The following is a 7,058-nucleotide window of genomic DNA, read 5'->3' as shown; positions in this document are numbered from 1 at the left end:
GGTAAGGGTGCCGTAGCTTTGTGGTTTTCCTCCCAGGACTCCAGAGTGTTCCCCGCCTCCGCTGTCCCCGGCCTGTCGGGTCCTCCCCTCCTCCGCTTCCAGCCCTCGAGCTGCCTCAGCCCAGGAGTGAACATGCCAAAACAAGGGACAAGCCTTCCTCTCAGCGTTTGAGTTTCTGAAGGTGGTTTCACACCGGCCCGGTGCCAAGGATGACTGAAGGTGAGGATGGTGCAACCTCAGGCGCCCCGGAGACAAGAAACACTGGGACGTTGTCTGGTTTCTGCCACAGTTAGTTTCAAATCCAGACGATGAGCTGATGCTGTGGTTTTAAACCACCATCACTTCTGCTGCCTGCCACTTCTGTGTGAATCGGAGTGAAATAGACCACACGAGAAGAGAGCGCTGTGCAGCGTGATGGGCGTGTACGGGGGTGGGCAGCGTGCTGGATTGTGACTATCACAGCCCCTTCTCCGTGTCGGTCGTCGTGGCTGTAAGGGTCCTGGGGTTACCTAAGGGATCTAGAAGCCCGTTTGGGGAAGTGGATCTCAGAATTGCCACAGACTGTGTCACATAAAGGGGAGTCAAGCAATTTCCTAGTTCAGGCCTGGTAAGGAGGGAGAAATTACCCCTCAAAGTTATAAGCTGAAATATTCTAAGCGAATTCGTTCCCAGTGTCTGCCATTTTGCCCCTCGCATGTCTATGGCAACTTGACTATTAAAAGGCTCGCTCTTGTCTAAAGGCTTGTTCCACTGCACCCTAGCATGTCTAGTTGCCGATCCTGTGCATCAGCGAGGTCGGCTGCTGTAGACGGAAGCAGGACAGAATCTAAAGGAAGTGGCTGGGAATACGCGAAGGCCGAAAAGCCCTCGTGCGTCTTGTCCTGCCGGTCATCATATGGCCTTGAAGCCCTTCCTAGCAGAAACGAGGGATGGAGGAGGGGATGGAGAACCGTGTGGCCTCTGAGTTCCCTTATTTTTTTTTTGGTTGTGCTGGGTCTTCATTGCTATGCACAGGCTTTCTCTAGTTGGGGTGTGCGGGGCTCCTCTCTGGCTGGGGCGTGCGGGGCTCCTCTCTAGCTGGGGCGTGCGGGGCTCCTCTCTGGCTGGGGCGTGCGGGGCTCCTCTCTGGCTGGGGCGTGCGGGCTCCTCTCTGGCTGGGGCGTGCGGGGCTCCTCTCTGGCTGGGGCGTGCGGGGCTCCTCTCTGGCTGGGGCGTGCGGGCTCCTCTCTGGCTGGGGCGTGCGGGGCTCCTGTCTGGCTGGGGCGTGCGGGGCTCCTGTCTGGCTGGGGCGTGCGGGGCTCCTGTCTGGCTGGGGCGTGCGGGGCTCCTGTCTGGCTGGGGCGTGCGGGCTCCTCTCTGGCTGGGGCGTGCGGGGCTCCTGTCTGGCTGGGGCGTGCGGGGCTCCTGTCTGGCTGGGGCGTGCGGGCTCCTCTCTGGCTGGGGCGTGCGGGCTCCTCTCTGGCTGGGGCGTGCGGGGCTCCTCTCTGGCTGGGGCGTGCGGGGCTCCTCTCTGGCTGGGGTGTGTGGGGTGCTCCTTGTGGTGGCTTCTCCTGTGGAGCATGGGCTCTAGGATGTGCAGGCTTCAGTAGCTGTGGCTCATGGGCTTAGCTGCTCACAGCATGTGGGATATTTTCTCTCTTTTTTTTTTGGCCACATCATGGGGCATGTGGAACTTCCCCGACCAGGGATTGAACCCAAGTCTCCTGCATTGGAAGCACAGTGTCTTAACCACTGGACCACCAAGGAAGTCCCAGGTGGATTCTTAACCTCTGGACCACCAGAGAAGGCTGGAGTTCCCTTTTTCCTTGGCTATTTTAAGCTCCTGCATGGCGAACCTTCTCCCACAACATTTCCCCAGATGGAATATTCATGGCCAATAATCAGTATATTGGGAGCGCAGGTACCCAGCGCTCACATTTGGGACCGCTGATGTAAACAGGTTTGATATGAGTTTCCTGACGCCTTGTGTCCCCATAGACCACACACTGTACTTAGCACATGGTGGTTCTCAACTTATCCAGAAACCTTCTCTTGCTGCTCCTTGAACCGCGCTCTGAGAGCGCAAGTCCAAGAACTGGGAGCTCAGTCTTGGCTCTGCCGCCAGCTCACAGAGTGACGTGGGCATGCACCTCTATCTTTCTGATCCTCAGGCTCTTCCTTTTGGAAAATGGGCAAGTGATCCTACCTCTCAGGCCGGTTGTGCCCAGAGAAAGTAGAACGATGGGAACTTGGCTGCCCTGCTGGTACGGCCGCCAAGGAGTAAGGCTGGGCAAGATCCAGTGAAGCTGAGCGGGTGTGAGCCTGCGTGTGCACCTGTACACGTATGCCTGAGTGCCTGCATGCCAGCGCAGTCCCGGGGGACGAGCTGAGACCCAGTGGACCTGCATTCCAAAGGAGCTGCTGAGCCAGGGGCAGGGTTTACAAAGGAGGTCCGAGAGAACGCTCAGCCTCCCATATCCACATCAAGGGTTTGTGAGAGTCAGAAATTCCAATTCTGTTAAAGTATTTGTAAGGAGAATTTCTTTGGGGGAAACTTGAGCTGTTGGTTCCAACCCCCTTTCTCCCAAGAGGGAGGGGTGGGGGTGGTTTCTATTAGAGCTCAGGTGTGTCCCCTGGAATTTGCAGACTTAGTGGCTGAAAAATCTATAGGCATCAGGGTGTCAGGAGCGGGACCATAGTGAGCCAGGGTTGGGTCATCTTAGGTCCTGTTCGCAGGGCTGTCTGCAGGGTGGTGGATTTCCATAGAGAGAGGACAAGAGGTGGGCTTCCCTGTGCTCAGGGCTACGGGAGAGAGCAACTGCTAACAGAACGCCTTTCCCCAGGTCAAGGGGCCCACACTAGGGGTGAGAGAACATGGGCAATGAAGTACTCCCCAAGAACCTTGGAAAGCTCCCTGGGAAGGGTCAGCCGAAACACCTGCCCACAGAGTGAGAACCAGCATTGTAGGATAAGAATTTCCTTTCTCATGAAAAGATATCCCATGTTCTTAGATTGGAAGAATTAATATTGCTAAAATGACCGTATTATCAAAAGCCATCTACAGATTTAATGTCAGTTCAGTTCAGTTGTTCAGTTGTGTCTGACTCCTTGCGACTCCATGGACTGCAGCACGCCACGCCTCCCTGTCCATCACCAACTCCTAGAGCCTACTCAAATCATGTCCATCACGTTGGTGATTCCATCCAACCATCTCATCCTCTGTCGTCCCCTTCTCCCGCCTTCAACCTTTTCCAGCATCAGGGTCTTTTCCAGTGAGTTGGTACTTTGCATTAGGTGGCCAAAGTATCAGAGTTTCAGCTTCAGCATCAGTCCTTCCAGTGAATATTCAGGACTGATTTCCTTTAGCATAGACTGGGTGGATCTCCTTGCAGTCCCAGGGACTCTCAAGAGTCTTCTCCAGCACCACAGTTAAAAAGCATCAATTGATCAGCACTCAGCTTTCTTTATAGTCCAACTCTCACATCCATACATGACTACTGGAAAAACCATAGCTTTGACTAGACAGACCTTTGACAGATTTAAAGTGATTCTTATCAAATCAAGCATGAATTTTTCACAGAACTAGAACAAATAATCCTAAAATTTACATGGAGTCACAAAGGACCCATAATTGCCAAAGCAGTCTTAAGGCAAAAGAACAAAGCTGTGGCATAACCCTCTCAGACTTCAGATAGTACTCGAAAGATATGGTAATCAAAACGGCTTCTCTGGTGGTCCAGTGGCTAGGAATCTGCCTTGCAATGCAGAGGACACCAGTTCAACCCCTGGTCCAGGAAGATCCTGCATGCTGGGCGGCTACTGAGTCGGAGAACCACAACTACTGAGCCCCGCCTCCCTAGAGCCTGTGATCCATAGAGAGTAGAGCCCGTGATCCATGACAGAGGTGGCGGGGGTGCTGCTGCAGTGAGAAGCCCTTGAACTGCAACTAGAGAGTGGCCCCCGCTCACTGAAATTGGGGAGAGTCCACGCTGAGCAGTAAAGACCCAGCACAGCGAAAAAAATTAAAAAAATAGTAAAAAAAAAAATACTGTGGTATGAGCGCAAAAATGGACATAAAAGTCAATGGAAAGAAATAGAGAGACTATAAATAAACCCACACACTTATGGTCAATTAATCTTCAACAAAGGAAGCAAGAATATGCAATGGAGAAAAGTCTTTTCAGCAAAGAAGTTAGAACACTTCCTTATATCACGCACACAAAATAAGCTCAAAATGGCTTAAGGACTTAAATATAAGACAAGATACCATAAAACTCCTAGAAGAGAGCATAGGCAGAACATTCTCTGGTTTAAATCATCATAATGTTTTCTTAGGTCAGTCTACCAAAGTAAAAGAAATAAAAGGAAAACTAAGCAAATGGGACCTAATCAAACTCATAAACTTTTGCACATCAAAGGAAACCACTAACAAAATGAAAAGACAACCTACGGTCTGGGAGAAAATATCTGCAAATGATGCAACCGACCAGGGCTTAATTTCCAAGATATACAAACAGTTCATTGCCGGGGTCCAGCCTTTGCAAGATCCAGGGGGTACCCTCAGGATGAACGGCGTCGGCGAGAGATAGAAGACACGTGAGACCAGCTTTGATAGGGCCAAGTCTGCGAGGGAGAGAGAGAGAAAGAGAGAGAGAGAGAGAGAGAGAGAGAGAATGACCAGACGGGGGTGCAGAGAGTCTGGAAGAGTCTGGCAAAGTCTGGCAATGCTTTATTTTTTACCATAGCTTTTATACCCTAAGTTAGTACATTTCTAAGGGGAAGATAGTTTAACATTATGTCATCTTGTTCTTCACAAAACCAGGGTGTTTTCTGCATACTTCTTTGTTTATGAGGGTCTTGTACATTATCTTCTGGCCTTGGGGCCTGTTAACATTTTATGCAAGTTAGGTGAATGTAAACCTATTTTCTGTTTCTCTGGTGACCTTAACTGAAAGGTAGCAGTCTCATAGGGCAACAGTACAGAGTAGAAGTATAACCTTGTTAACACAAAAATTAATCCTTCTGCAGAAGTTGTCAGTTGCGTTTATCTAAGAAGTTTACCCCACACTGACTCTGCGACTTTGGTGAGGCAGCTTCTGCCTAGCACTCCTGGCTGACAATTAACAACCATCTCATTGTTACCACACCAGGGCTAAGTTCTTATTTCTCTAGATCTTTAACTATATTAACAGTGGTTTCTATAACACAACCTTAGCACATTAAAAGCAAAAACACAGCAAACAAAACACAGCAAGCAAACGTCAACCCAATAAACACTTATATAATAATTTTTTCTTATATTTTCTAATAAACCTCCTTCATCCCTCAAAAATGCTCTATATCTATTAGGGCTTTTATATAATCAGGTTCTTTATGCTATTTTATGATTAAAATATTATAAGCAATCATGCATGTTAGTACCAAGGGCATAAATGCATTTGACTAACAAACTACCAGCAAAAGAGCTCAAATTAAAACACTCCTTTCACCCTAAATAATCTCATAAAATACCACCAACCAAAAAACTTATAGATTAAAGTTCTAAATTGATTCTTATTTGGAAAGAGATCGGGGAAGGCCTTCTGCCTGTGTCACAGAAATTAGGAAGTAATTTATTAAAGCAAGCATCAGAAGAACAGATACCAACTTTAAGGTGAGCGCTGGGGGCAGCTTTGGGGCAGCTTTTCGGAATCCCTGAAAACCTGATCCGCCTTGCCCGTCAGGCTTTCTCCCTCATGACCTTGTCATGGGTAGGATTCGGCAATCTCACTCCTGGACATATATCTAGAAAAGATGAAAATTCTAATTGGAAAAGACACATGCACCCCAGTGTTCATAGTGGCAGTATTTGTGATAGCCAAGACTAGACAACAGCAAGATGTAGAGCAACCTAAGTGTCCATCAACAGGTGAATGGATAAATAAGATGTGGTGTATACACAATGGAACACTGCGGCGTGTGCTTGCTCAGTTGTGTCGGATTCTTTGTGACTCCATGGGCTGTAGCCCGCCAGGCTCCTCTGTCCATGGAATTTTCCAGGTAAGAAATACTGGAGTGGGTTGCCATTCCCTTCTCCAAGGGATCTTCCTGACCCAGGGATCGAACCCGTGTCTCCTTTTTTTTTTTGAATCTGCATCTCTTGCATCTCCTGCATTGGCAGGATTCTTTACCACTTCCCCCACCTGGGAAGTCAATGGAATATCACTCAGCCATAAAAAGAATGAGATAATGCCATTTGCAACAACATGGATGGAACTAGGCATTATCATATAGTGCAGTAAGTCAGACAGAGAAAGACATACATGATATCACTCATTCGTGGAATCTAAAAAAATGATACAAAAGAACTTACAAAACAGAAACAGATTCACAGACATAGCAAATAATCCTATGGTTACCAAAGGGGAAGCAGGGGCAGGGATAAATTAGGAGTTTGGGATTAGCAGATGCAAACTACTACATATGAAATAGATAAACAACAAGGTTCTACTGTATAGCGCAGGGAACTATATTCAATATCATGTAATAACTTGCAATGGAAAAGAATCTGCACATATATATGATATAACTGAATCATTTTTTGGTATACCTGAAACAAACGCAACAATGTGAATGAATTGTACTTAAAAAAAAAAAAAATTTCCTTTCTCTTTCCCCACACTCCTAGCCTAAGGCGGTCAGAGAGGAACTGGTGAGCCAGGGAAAACAAGGTGAGCTCTGCTTTCTGCCAAGTGGCGTACCTATAGCTAGCAGGGTAGGGTGGGGAGGGTTTACACTTTAAAAAAAAAGAAAAAAAAACTTGAAAAGAGATTTAAGACTTGTTGGTTACCTTTTCAGTCTTCATCTTATGGGTGTTACGCACCTACTTTGGTTCGAAGCTGAAATAACCAAATTTGTTGTTAGCTTCCCCACAATTTTGTGCTCAGGCAAGATCCGTCTCCACGAGCTCACCCCTCCCTTAGACTTCCCCAGTGCAGGTGTCCGTCTGATCAAAGGCAGGCAGCAGAAAGTCTGTATGCCGCCCCCCCTCCCTTTCCCATCCCCATGGCCCGGCCCCAGCGTGGTCTGAGCTCAGGTCC

The sequence above is a fragment of the Muntiacus reevesi genome, chromosome 15 (genome assembly GCF_963930625.1).
Source record: "Muntiacus reevesi chromosome 15, mMunRee1.1, whole genome shotgun sequence".
In the NCBI taxonomy this organism is placed as follows: Eukaryota; Metazoa; Chordata; class Mammalia; order Artiodactyla; family Cervidae; genus Muntiacus; species Muntiacus reevesi.
Note: the sequence above shows the minus strand (reverse complement) of the source record.